We start from the raw sequence: 14,968 nt of genomic DNA on the forward strand, positions 1-14,968 counted from the left end.
GTAATAACTTAAAACTGACAAAAGTAATTGGCATCCGCCATTGTTTATTCCATATTTAATAGAAATCAGACTTTGCTTTTGATTTTTTATTCAACATAATATTGTAAATAAGAAAACAAATGAAAATGGCATGGACAAAAATGATGGGACCGCTAACCTAATATTTTGTTGCACAACCTTTAGAGGCAATCACTGCAATCAAACGTTTTCTGTAGCTCTCAATGAGACTTCTGCACCTGTTAACAGGTAGTTTGGCCCACTCTTCCTGAGCAAACTGCCCCAGCTGTCTCAGGTTTGATGGGTGCCTTCTCCAGACTGCAAGTTTCAGCTCTTTCCATAGATGTTCGATAGGATTCAGATCAGGACTCATAGAAGGCCACTTCAGAATAGTCCAATGTTTTGTTCTTATCCATTCTTGGGTGCTTTTAGCTGTGTGTTTTGGGTCATTATCCTGTTGGAGGACCCATGACCTGCGACTGAGACAGAGCTTTCTGACACTGGGCAGTACGTTTCGCTCCAGAATGCCTTAATAGTCTTGAGATTTCATTGTGCCCTGCACAGATTCAAGGCACCCTGTGCCAGGCGCAGCAAAGCAGCCCCAAAACATAACCGAGCCTCCTCCATGTTTCACTGTAGGTATGGTGTTCTTTTCTTTGAAAGCTTCATTTTTTCGTCTGTGAACATAGAGCTGATGTGACTTGCCAAAAAGCTCCAGTTTTGACTCATCTGTCCAAAGGACATTCTCCCAGAAGGATTGTGGCTTGTCAATATGCATTTTAGCAAATTCCAGTCTGGCTTTTTTATGTTTTTCTTTCAAAAGTGGAGTCCTCCTGGGTCTTCTTCCATGGAGCCCACTTTCGCTCAAAAAGCGACGGATGGTGCGATCAGAAACTGACGTACCTTCACCTTGGAGTTCAGCTTGTATCTCTTTGGCAGTTATCCTTGGTTCTTTTTCTACCATTCGCACTATCCTTCTGTTCACTCTGGGGTCGATTTTCCTCTTGCGGCCGCTCCCAGGGAGGTTGGCTACAGTTCCATGGACCTTAAACTTCTTAATAATATTTGCAACTGTTGTCACAGGAACATCAAGCTGCTTGGAGATGGTCTTGTAGCCTTTACCTTTACCATGCTCGTCTATTATTTTCTTTCTGATCTCCTCAGACAACTCTCTCCTTTGCTTTCTCTGGTCCATGTTCAGTGTGGTGCACACAATGGTACCAAACAGCACAGTGACTACTTTTCTCCATTTAAATAGGCTGAATGACTGATTACAAGATTGGAGACATGTGTGATACTAATTAAGGAAACTAATTAGTTTGAAATATCTCTATAATCCAATTATTTATTTATTTTCTAAGGGGTACCAACAAATGTGTCCAGGCCATTTTAGAATATCTTTGTAGAATAAGCAATAATTCATCTCTTTTCACAGCTTCTTTGCTTTATTCTATGACATACCAAAGGCATGCAAGTATACATGATAAAATAGCTTTTAATTTCATCACTTTTCAGGAGGAATGAAGCATTATTTCAATGAGCTGTAAGGGTACCAACAAATTTGAGCACGTCTGTATATATATATATATATATATATATTTGTATGTGTTTTTTATCATGTAAAGCGCTATACAAAACTAAAGATTGATTGATTGATTGATTGATTGATATGGAGGCAGTTTGCAGTTGTTTGCTATCACACACAGCATACAGTTATGTGCTGCTTCCCATTTCCAGTCATCATTACTCACACCTGTTTTTCTCCCAATTTGTGAACTGTGGTATTGCTTGGCATGTCGAAAATTATGGGGGTCTGATCAGAAACATTTGTTAGAAACACTGAAGTAGTAAAAACATATCTTTTTAAATTCCTCAGGAAGCTAATGATGCTTCTTTGAAAATGGCTGCCTGCATGTCATGGATGATTCGAGATCGGGCAGGGACGTCTTTGTTCGCCTTTTCTCGTCAGTCAGTCACTTTGCTGTTTATGTACTCGGGTAGTCGCGTCTTTTGTTGGTGATTTTTAATACACACATCACTACTGTACTCTAATTTAAGACGCAGGATATTTTTGAGAAGCAAAATAATGGTTAAAGTGCATCTTAAAATGAAGGAATATGGTAGTTAACTGTCAAAACTGCAACTTTTGTTTACATGTATATGTCCATATAAAAATGTAAATGTTATCCGCAAACCACAAATCCATGTTAGTGCACAGGCAGTGTAGTGGTCAATTATTATTATTATTATTATTATTATTATTATTATTATTATTATTATTATTATTTATTTTTTTCTTAAGGTCCATGCCACATTACTCATGGTTGAAGGACTCAAGATGGCAGAGAACCAAGAGATGGCTGAGAAAATGGATGGGCAGAAACCCTTGGATCCTTCCCCACTCTTGGAATATGGTAATTAAATCAGGAAGTACTTCACTATATACTGCTGAATATCACATTATGGGGACTCTCTCTACCTTTGGGAGACATATAACATGCCCCTACAAAGTGATTTCATGTGTTTCACATCTACTGTTACCGTGCATGTGATTCTCTTCTTTCAGAAACTTCGGAACAAGAGTCTTATTCAGACAGGGGCCAGCTAGGTGGGAGACTTCAAGGGGTGGCTGAGATAGAGAATCCCCTCAATGGGATCGGGACTAAAGTAACAAGAGGTATGTTCACAACTGAAGGAGGACAGGAAGGGCCTCACAATGATGGACAACCAGAAGACATTCAGAACAAGGGACAGCTGGATTGGCTTGAAAGTTGCTGCCTAAACAACCCAGGTAGATACAGTTTGAGGCATTTACTTGTGTGTTCATCTCTAATGCAGACAAAAGCCACCAAATGTACATTGCTGTGCAAAAGTCTTAGACACATTCTCGAGTTACAATATCTCAAAATAAACTATACTTGAGCAGCTAATATGAAGTGTTGTAGTAGCTAACCCATCACATTTATCCAGCTCTTTCCATAGATGTTTGATAGGATTCAGATCAGGACTCATAGAAGGCCACTTCAGAATAGTCCAATGTTTTGTTCTTATCTATTCTTGGGTGCTTTTAGCTGTGTGTTTTGGGTCATTATCCTGTTGGAGGACCCATGACCTGCGACTGAGACAGAGCTTTCTGACACTGGGCAGTATGTTTCGCTCCAGAATGCCTTGATAGTCTTGAGATTTCATTGTGCCCTGCACAGATTCAAGGCACCCTGTGCCAGGCGCAGCAAAGCAGCCCCAAAACATAACCGAGCCTCCTCCATGTTTCACTGTAGGTATGGTTCTCAACGGGGGGGGGGGGGGGATGTATTTTTATTTGATATAAAATGTATACATGACATGGTAGTATTAAATCAGGTTGATTCTATGGTAGTATAACCCGCCCCCCCCCCCCCTCCAGAAAAAAGAAATAAAATTGTGCAAAATGTCTAAGACTTTTTCACAGCAGTGTATATCTCCACAAGTCACTCCATTAATTATCAGTCTCGGAGCCTGTCGCTACTGGAGAGAAATATTGTTTTTGATAAGTCTCTACCTTTGGGAGACATATAATATGTCCCCACAAGGTGATTTCATGTTAAATCAGAAAGGGCGCTACAATATACTGTTGAATGTCACATTATGGGGACTGTCTCCCAAAGGTCTATGTCCACGTCAGCCAGTTAATATTTTCAGTGTTGGGTGGCATCTTGATATGACATTTAAATGGCTTTTCTTTAAGCATCCACGTGAGGGAAGCTTGTATGTTTTTTGTAAATCTGCAGACATTACCAGCCTCATCACACCTATAACTGCTTTGATCTTCTGAACTGATCGCAATGTTGAATTTATATTCTCTGCATTGTGGAAACTCCTCTAGAAAAATCTAACTACTGGTCACGTTGATCTGTGACCTAAGATGGCTGCCAAATTGCGGTCATGCGACGTTCGTTTCTGGAAAATAAAGACCAAACGCTTTGAGATATTGGCTTCATATTCTTCTATTTTTTATGTGTGCTTTATTTTGTTTCTTAATAAATAATTCAGTACTTTGCCAAGACATGAGTTGCATCACAGGCTGATAAGTTATAAAAGTAGTGATATTTGAATTGAACCCTTTTAGGACGAAGCGTTTTTTAGTGGGATGGTCCCCCAAGACTAAGGTTTTTTTTTTTTGGCTGTTCTTTATTCTCTTCCTATAAAAAAAATCACTTTTTTTTTTTTTACTGTGAGAATTCATTTCTTTTGATTTGCATTTTAAGTCCTTGTGATCTAAAATGCAATGTCAAGCACAGCATCCCATGTCAAGCACAGAATCCTTCATTTTTCCAATGCTTAATGATAAGGTAAGGTTTCTTATTTGTTCATTAGAAATTAAGAACCATTACCAATGATAGTTGACACATGCTTTGCGATATCTTCAAATTTGGTACACTACTGTATTATAACATTCTGTTGGACAAGGGTCATTATCTGTGTCATTATTATTATTTCTTAGCAGACGCCCTTATCCAGGGCGACTTACAGTCGTAAACAAAAATACATTTCAAGAATCACAGTACAAGTATTAATACAATTAAGAGCAAGATAAAATACAATTATTTCGGAACCTTTACTAACATCTCAGAATCCACAAGATAATAGTGCCTAATTTTTCTCCTCACTGTGAGACAGAGCTTGCACCACCACCTTGCGCTTGTTTGAAAAATATATACAGCTCTGGAAAAAATTAAGAGACCACTGCAAAATTATCAGTTTCTCTGGTTTTACTATTTATAGGTATGTGTTTGGGTAAAATGAACATTTTTGTTTTATTCTATAAACTACTGACAACATTTCTCCCAAATTCCAAATAAAAATATTGTCATTTAGAGCATTTATTTGCAGAAAATGACAACTGGTCAAAATAACAAAAAAGATGCAGTGTTGTCAGACCTCGAATAATGCAAAGAAAATAAGTTCATATTCATTTTTAAAACACCACAATACTAATGTTTTAACTTAGGAAGAGTTCAGAAATCAATATTTGGTGGAATAACCCTGATTTTCAAGCATAGCTTTCATGCGTCTTGGCATGCTCTCCACCAGTCTTTCACATTGATGTTGGGTGACTTTATGCCACTCCTGGCGCAAAAATTCAAGCAGCTCGGCTTTGTTTGATGGCTTGTGACCATCCATCTTCCTCTTGATCACATTCCAGAGGTTTTCAATGGGGTTCAGGTCTGGAGATTGGGCTGGCCATGACAGGGTCTTGATCTGGTGGTCCTCCATCCACACCTTGATTGACCTGGCTGTGTGGCATGGAGCATTGTCCTGCTGGAAAAACCAATCCTCAGAGTTGGGGAACATTGTCAGAGCAGAAGGAAGCAAGTTTTCTTCCAGGACAACCTTGTACTTGGCTTGCTTCATGCCAAAGCTACCCGATTCCAGCCTTGCTGAAGCACCCCCAGATCATCACCGATCCTCCACCACATTTCACAGTGGGTGCGAGACACTGTGGCTTGTAGGCCTCTCCAGGTCTCCGTCTAACCATTAGACGACCAGGTGTTGGGCAAAGCTGAAAATTGGACTCATCTGGGGGTGCTTCAGCAAGGCTGGAATCGGGCAGATTTGTCTTTGTGAAGGACGCATGAATCAAGCCAAGTACAAGGTTGTCCTGGAAGAAAACTTGCTTCCTTCTGCTCTGACAATGTTCCCCAACTCTGAGGATTGGTTTTTCCAGCAGGACAATGCTCCATGCCACACAGCCAGGTCAATTAAGGGGACAGTGGAAAAGAAAATCCAAAAGGTGTTGTTAGCGGACGATTGTTACAGTACAGGGATGGTGGTGGTGAAAAACTGAAATTTCCGGTCAGTATGAAAGAGATACTGTTGTGCATATGCATTTATAAGGCATTTCGGGCACTTAAGATGCAATGCGACAAGCGAAACTGTGCAGTGATGCGTCAAAATGAATAGAACCTATACTTTTGATAAGTATCTTTCACACGACAAGCTACGCAGGAACGGTACCAGGGCAGCACTGGACTGACGAGAAATAAATAGGATTGAATCCGATTTTTTGCGATTTGACGCACGTCAACTAGGGCATTGAGCAATCGGAGAACAGCTTCAATGCACGTGGTCCAGCAGGGTGAAGCAGTTTCCAAAATGACGGAGGAAAAATACTTGTCGTTGAAAAACTACCCAGAGCTTTATGACAAAGGCCATCACAATTATAAAGATACAGATTTGAAAGGGAATATATGGGAGTCCATTTCGAAAGAACTGGATAAGCCTGGTATGTGTGATTTATTGCCATATGTGTTGAAATACCATCAGAGAAGACACTCATAATTTCCACATCATGTTGATAAGTAGTACCAGTCTTGATCATAGTTCTGTCAATAGCAATTTTGAACAGTTGTATAGATCTGGCAATTTTCAAACCTATCGCTGCTGGTTTGTGTGGTCATGTCGCTGCGAAAGGTCTCGTCGGGAGTCGTTGCCAATTAAAAAATCACTTTGTGTCTGGTGTGTGGAGACCTTTACTCATCCACTTTTTAATATGTCTTATGTAGACATTGATTTAATTTATATGTCAATTATAAAACCATGGCAGCCACTAAGCCAAGTCAGTTTTCCCCATTTACTATTTTTTTTTTATTTTTTTATTTAACAATAAAACAAACTGGTGATTTTATTGTTTTAAATGAATCCCAACTTTGGTGTTTGTGAAATAGACACAGATTCCAGGTGCAGGGAAAATGGTAGAAATAATATAATATCCCCTGTCAGATTTTGTTTTAAAACAACCCCCAATACATGTACTTGAACCAAATTTATTTTTCATACATTTATATATAAAAAATATTAACTTCATAAATTAATTTAATGTATAGAGTTATATGATGAAAATGCAGATTAAAGTATTGTTTTTTCTATATGGTCTCATTGTTCCGGGGATTGCTAAGCATACTAATGAAATCAAGTTATATAGCCCACTATTGTGTGCAAGTGGATCTTTCAAACTGGAGGACACAGAGATTGCTACATCAATCAATCTTGCTACAGTCCGCCACTGATGAAGTAACTTCATAATTGTATTTGTTATCTTGTGCAGGATGAAAGTATACAAGATGGGCCAAAGTAGATGAAGACCAAGTGCTTATCTATTTCAAGCCTTACAAGGTGAAAGCAGAAAACAAATGCCAGGTGAGATTGTAATGATTGTAATGGTGCCATACATATATTGAATATTTAGTTTTCTTATACATTCTGTCTGAGTCCGTTCAAAGTAAACACTCCCCGCCCCCAATAGCATAATCCTTTGGCATTTTACTATATTTTTAGTTTCTTTATTGGGGGTGGGGTGTTTGGGTATCCATATGAATTTTCCTGACAATTGGATAAGTTTGACGTAGGTGTGACATAGGGTCAGATGTAGAGGTGGGATGCTAAGAAATTCTCATGGTATGATAACTATCAGAAAAAATACCACGATTATCATATAATTATATTGCAGTGTAATTTTTTATATAAAATATTCAACTGGTTTTCAAATATGCAGATTAACACAAATCCACACACCTGTACTTTATTGGGTACCAGTATCTTTGCCTTCAGTCAGATTTATCAAGGTATTTGCATCAAAATGGGATTTACATCCTTTTTTTGTGAAGAAAACAATGTGTTAATATTGCTAGTAACAAACAATAATTTAGGCATACAGTACTTTTGAGTCTTTTAAAAGCCCTTTCACAAATGGTCGTTTGGTGCATGCTGAAGTACGGTTCAGTTCATTTGCAGGCATAAATGAAACATCCAAAACAAACTGATTCACCCCAGAATTTGCACCAAACCAATCGGCCTGAGACTACTTGTAAATACACAGATATACTGTATATGGTGCAAACTGTATTTGTGTAAAGACCATCATAAATATGCCCTGTTTCTTACATGCGGCTACTTTTTTATGTAAAGCAAACACCTTTGTATAATGGAACAGTCCAGGGATTATGGCTAGTCTGTAAATGTTATTGTGTTTTTGTTTGTTGTTTTTTTTTTTTTTTTTTATATAAAATGTTAATTATTGTATCATTTAACAACTGGAATAATGGCTGGTTCAGTGTGTACTACCAGGGAATAATACCATAGAGAGGTTTTGGGGAGAGAGTTTTGGGGACAGGAACCATTCAGATGGTATTACCCCTGGTAATACACACTAAACCAGCTATTGTTTATTGTAATATATGGATTTGAGTCTGAACAATATGTGTCTTCCCTTTCGGGTCTGCGTGGTGGATAGACTGAAATGCCAGCTCTGCACAAGCCACACTTTGAGCTCAAGCTGATGTGTTGAAGTGATAATACCATCGTTCAGAGCCCAGCGAAAATATTACCATTTGGGTATTACAAGATTTTTTTTCTATGACGCACAGTAGTATTCTTTAGGTCTATCCATGTATTTCAATAGATTAACCTATATTAATATAAAAACATAAGAACATAAGAAAGTTTACAAACGAGAGGAGGCCATTCAGCCCATCTTGCTCGTTTGATTGTTAGTAGCTTATTGATCACAAAATCTCATCAAGCAGCTTCTTAAAGGATCCCAGGGTGTCAGCTTCAACAACATTACTGGGGAGTTGGTTCCAGACCCTCACAATTCTCTGTGTAAAAAAGTGCCTCCTATTTTCTGTTCTGAATGCCCCTTTATCTAATCTCCATGTGTGACCCCTGGTCCTTGTTTCTTTTTTCAGGTCAAAAAAGTCCCCTGGGTCGACATTGTCTATATCTTTTAGGATTTTGAATGTTTGAATCAGATCGCCGCGTAGTCTTCTTTGTTCAAGACTGAATAGATTCAATTCTTTTAGCCTGTCTGCATACGACATGCCTTTTAAACCCAGGATAATTCTGGTTGCTATTCTTTGTACTCTTTCTAGAGCAGCAATATCCTTTTTGTAACGAGGTGACCAGAACTGAACACAATATTCTAGGTGAGGTCTTACTAATGCATTGTAAAGTTTTAACATTACTACCCTTGATTTAAATTCAACACTTCTCACAATATATCCGAGCATCTTGTTGGCCTTTTTTATAGCTTTCTGAGTCAACATAAACTCCTAGGTCTTTTTCATAGTTCCCTTCTTCAATTTCAGTATCTCCCATATGATATTTATAATGCACATTTTTATTGCCTGCATGCAAAACTTTACACTTTTCTCTATTAAATGTCATTTGCCATGTGTCTGCCCAGTTCTGAATGCTGTCTAGATCATTTTGAATGACCTTTGCTGCTGCAACATTGTTTGCCACTCCTCCTATTTTTGTGTCGTCTGCAAATTTAACACGTTTGCTTACTATACCAGAATCTAAATCATTAATGTAGATTAGGAATAGCAGAGGGCCTAATACTGATCCCTGTGGTACACCACTGGTTACCTCACTCCATTTTGTATTATAGGTAAAAAAGAGATGGAGGATTTTTTGTTCCAGCACTCAAATATAAGGCATGATTGGACAACTGTCAAAGTGAAGATATTCAACGAGAAGAGCAAGATACAAAAGCTTTCACAGAGACGTCTGGCCAACCTCCAGGAGTGACACTGGGAATAATTACTCTCATTATTTCATGATGTTTGTAATTAAACCTTATAACTGTAATTGTAATCGTGACTGCAATGGTGCTAAAATACAATAATGTGGATGGATATTGAATTGAGTCTACTAAAGGCTGTCATTCATACCTGAATTCATTGTATGAGGGACGTTCTAAATGTTTTTAAAACACATACACTAATGGGAACCACTAATTTTCAGCTTAGCCACCGCCTTTAAGAATGCACTTTTCATATAGTTTTTTTTCTGTGAAGTTTTTGCTCGATTTGTATAATTTTGCGCACGACTACTGGCCACGATTGCCTCAGGTGGATACACTAAGAACTTAAGCCTTTATATACCTGAAATATGTCATTAGCATTTCTGATTGGATTACCTTAACCCTTTGCGGTCCTATGTCGGACCTGGTCTGACATCGCAATTTTCCCTTTCCGGTCCAATGTCGGACCCTGTCCGACATCATCAAAAAGACACAAAAAACAGGTCTCTAGTCTTTTTTCTCCGGAAAAAGCCGAGAAAACTATTCAATGGCCGAGTGAGACCGATAGGAGCCGAGAGAAGCCGGAAAAAAAAAAAATAGTGGGTGTATCTCATGAATACTGATAGACCCGACACTACATAGATAACACGGACATACACAAACAAGATAGCTGCTTCCGCATCCAGCGCTCAGAGAATATCACAGACATTTGCAGAGCTTTTTGAGATGTTATAGTAATAAAATAATGACTTGGATCGCATTACTGAGGTGTTTGCTGGAGATGCAGTACTGAGTGTCCTGTTGTTTTGAAGTGTCTTTTAAACCTGTTTTACTGTGAAAAAAAATACTTTTAAACAGCGCGTCTAAAATAAACTGCGTGTGTGAAAATAAATTGGACCTGACACGCACTTAATAAATGAACTGCAAAGGGTTAATATTTCACACAGCTACTATATTTCCAGTAACAAACATTAACTGATTTGGAGACTCCTGGTGACATGAAGTTGTAAATGCACACCATTTATTTATATATCATTTTTCATTTTCGTTTTACATTTTAATTAACATAAGTAAGATAAGTTAAATGTTTTAAACTCACCGATATCACCAAGATGTGGCTGGATCGGTCTAAGAAAACAGTTTGGTATGGTGGGCAATCGTTTTCTCGTTTCTTTTCTTTCCTGTTGGTTTGTCCTCTGCAGAGTGGGTGTCCCTCTTTAATCCTTTAAACTCTGCATATTTCTCAGCTTGGAAAGTGTCAATGTTGGGGCCGTTAATTGAAACAAACAGCATGCTGTTCAGTGTGCTTACATGCATTCGGCTTCTCTGGTCGGTCAGAATAAGGTTCATCACACTAAAGCCACGTTCACATTCAGCAGTGGACCACAGGAATTACACCTACTGTGGTTACCAGTTTGTTCAGGTTATCCCCCATGCGCTGAGTATCTTTGTGCTCTCTGAATTCCTTTATAGTTAGAGGTCGTGAAACGTTGAATTTTAAAGTTTTGCACAGATTCATAACTTTATCGTCCCCAAACAAAATTCTTGCATCCTCTTCTACAGGCCATGATGTGGGGTTGAGTACGGCTGCCTCCTCCAGGACCCCTTTATCATCAAATCTTCTTTCGATGTTGTCAAATAAAGCTTGTATGAACTGCGTGCGGAAACCTCTGTATTTCATTTGTTGAGCGTCAGATGGCTGTGTGATTGGAACCCCTTTAAATGCACCGGCTCTTGAGAACTCGTTGTTCATTGTGCTGGTATTTATTCAATCTCTGTCCTTCATAGCACGTAGAGCTTTTAATGCAACATCAATCTCCGGCTTGACAGTGATGACAGTGGAATTCCTATTTTGAAGAAACAGGGATAGCGCTTTTAGCGTCTCGAGTGCATCTTTCATTGTTGCTACTTCCATTACAAACAGCCAGTTTGTCATCTTCCCCAGTAGACCACCACATTCTGCTTTGTCCTGTGAAGAACGTGAGATGTCTGTTGAACCATTTCTAAAAAATGTAACAAGGGCAGGGTAACTTTCCCATAAAGCAGTCACCGATGTGCAGGAAGATGACGGCCAACGGACGTCAGAAACTCGACCAACCTTGTGTATATGTACACAGAGCTCAGCAGCCACAGCTTCAAGTTGCCTCTGGTTCTTGGGACTTAGTGAAAAAAATGAATACAGTGAATCGATTAATAGCTGAAAATGACTTGCTTCCTTTACTGTTCGAACAGCGTCATGAACAGCAAGCTCCAGTTTGTGGTTCATGCAGTGAATCTCGATTAGATTGTTGTTGATCTGTTCTCGCAGAATTGATGCTGCCCCTTTGTATTTCCCCAGCATCGATGCTGCTCCATCAGTTGCAAAACCCAGCAGACGCTCTCGAAGTATGTCTGCAGTGATGCCATACTGATTGAGGCTGGAAAGCAACTCATCTGCAATGCCAGCACCTGTCCCCGACTTTAGCGGCACAATGTTAAAAAAATAGTTGCCTAAAATAATATAATTGTATGTAAAAATAATGTGATATGTTGTAACAATTGTAAGTTGCCCTGGATAAGGGTGTCTGCTAAGAAATAAATAATAATAATAATAATCAATTACATACTTTGCAAGTTGTGCAGCCATTTTGTCTGCTACAAACGAGAGCATATTACAACCTGCATGGTCGGAATGCAGCATGTTCCCAGTATCCAATCCATTAAGCTGCTGTAGCTGCAAAATGTTTGGATGCATCTTAAACGTTTTCTTTACAAATCATGTAGGCTGTTATCATTATGCTCGTCGTTTTTTCCGATCACTGCAGTGCTGTTTTCAGCAGCTTTCTCTATGGCCTGCTTTTGTCTGGCTTGCGCTATGTGTTCACATTTCATATGAGACTTGCATTTACCGTGTTCACTTATTTTGTCATTTAGTTTTTTGGCTGATGTTGCAGTTGTGCCATTCATAAAGGCCTGGTCAATTCCAGGTCGTTCTTTTATATGGGTTCCCAGATCACGAATTGCTGAACAAACCGAGCAAATGACTGAACCGCTGGGATTAGCCTTTAGCCAAGCGCGATTAGCCTTCCATTTTTTGAAGCGAGCCTGCCCTACACAGCCGCCGATATTAATTGCCTGCTCTTCTGAGGCCCCTATGCTCTCCTGTGTGTCAGTACACATAGGGTACATACCTGCTCGTCACCTTTGATAGCTTTATTTCTGCCGCTGCAGAAATAAAGCTGTCTAGAGGATGAGATGTTCAATTTGAGCCCAGTTTTGGCTGTTTTGGTGATTTTTTGTATTTTTCATTCATTAGTAGTAAACTGGCAGTTATAGAAAAATAGCTGAATATGTCAATGGTTTCCTCCCAGTTTCTCAATATCTCCACATTTCTTAGCCACATAGTCAGGTTTAATGTAAACTAGAAGTTGTGATCTTCAATTTAAACCCACTTTTGCCTGTTTGGGGGATTTCTTTCATTATTAGTAAACTGGCAGTTATATACCATTCTGTTCAATACAGTTGATTTGACTGCACAGCAAAAACCAGCTAGCTTTGAGGCTGCATACCTCCATAAATAGGAAAGTTCCACACATATTGCAAAAATGCTCTAGTCCACAGTGATCAGACCTACAATTTGAGACCATTTGGTGATAAAATGCAGCTTTGTGTCAATTTTAAACCACCCCAGACGTTTCTGTGCAATACTGTTTGTCATTTGTTCAAAGGCGTACAAATAAACACCTGTATTTGTTGACAGAGATGCTGTGTCAGTGTATAAACACCTGTATTTGTTGACAGAGATGCTGTGTCAGTGTATAAACACCTGTATTTGTTGACAGAGATGCTGTGTCAGTGTATAAACACCTGTATTTGTTGACAGAGATGCTGTGTCAGTGTATAAACACCTGTATTTGTTGACAGAGATGCTGTGTCAGTGTATAAAGGCCTGATCTCATTTACACAGGGGCTGTGTCAGTGTATAAACACCTGTACTTGTTGACAGAGACCGACTTTATACCTTAGAAGAAGGTAAAGCTTTTTTTGTAGCTCTGGTCATTTACTTCGATTCTGGCTGTGGTCATATAACTCAATTCTGACTCTGTTCATGTAGCAGTATTCTGACTCTTGTCATGTAACTCAATTCTGACTATGGTCATGTAGCACTATTCTGACTCTGGTCATATTCCAGTATTGTCACACTAAGTTCCAACATTGGCTAGTTCAGGGATCCCGGCTATTGTGTACTGCCCCAGTATAAATATGTTTAATCTACATACAAAGCTGTTTAATCTACCCTGCCCTCTGCTCCCTTTGAACTGTCCCCTGCTCCCTTTGTCTGTACCCTGCTCCTCTGCGTAAAAATGTCATTTTAAATACAACAAAGATCCGCACAGCAAGGGTATGGAGCGCATAACTTGGCACAGCAAGGCAGCTCCTAGCTGGGCAGATGCTGCAGCTCTGCCTCTCATGCAACTGCTACATTTCATAAAAATAGGGATGTGTCAAGCAAGGAGAATAGCCAATTCGTTAGGAACAGGCATTTGGAAGACAGTACATGTTTCAAATGATTGAAAACTGGGAAACTCTTTGAGAAAAAAATCTTAAAATCCTTTATTGAAAAATAAATAATATCCACATTTGTTTTAAAGAAATAATGTTCCGATAGTCGTTTGAAATGTGCTGCAAGTTTAAAATCATCTGGAAATTAAACACTGATGCCTTTTTTAATTGTATTTTTTCTGAAAAAAAGTTGAAAGGCTGGGAGGATCTTCTGTGGAGAAGATCTTCCCGGCCTTTCAACATTTACTTTTCAAAACGAACATTTGTCATTCAAAAGAATGTGGAGAAGATCTTCCCTCCCTTTCAACATTAATTCTCAAACTGAATGCAGTAGGGATTCAAGGAAATGCATGCACATGGATTAGGGAGTGGTTAACATGTAGAAAACAGAAAGTACTAAATAGAGGAGAAACCTCAAAATGTAGTGAGGTAGCCAGGGGTGTACCTCAGGGATCACTATTAGGTCCTCTGCTATTCCTAATCTACATTCATGATTTAGATTCTGGTATAGTAAGCAAGCTTGTTAAATTTGCAGACGACACAAAAATAGGAGTGGCGGCAAACACTGTTGTAGCAGCAAAGGTCATTCAAAATGATCTAGACAGCATTCAGAACTTGGCAGACACGTGGCAAATTACATTTTAATAGAGAGAAGTGTAACGTATTGCACACAGGCAATACAAATGGGCATTATAAATATCATATGGGAGATACTGAAATTGAAGAAGGGATCTATGAAAAAGACCTAGGAGTTTATGTTGACTCAGAAATGTCTTCATCGAGACAATGTGAGGAAGCAATAAAAAAGGCCAACAAGATGCTCGGATATATTGTGAGGTGTGTTGATTTTAAATCAAGGGAAGTAAT

The sequence above is a fragment of the Acipenser ruthenus genome, unplaced genomic scaffold, assembly GCF_902713425.1.
Source record: "Acipenser ruthenus unplaced genomic scaffold, fAciRut3.2 maternal haplotype, whole genome shotgun sequence".
Taxonomy (NCBI): domain Eukaryota; kingdom Metazoa; phylum Chordata; class Actinopteri; order Acipenseriformes; family Acipenseridae; genus Acipenser; species Acipenser ruthenus.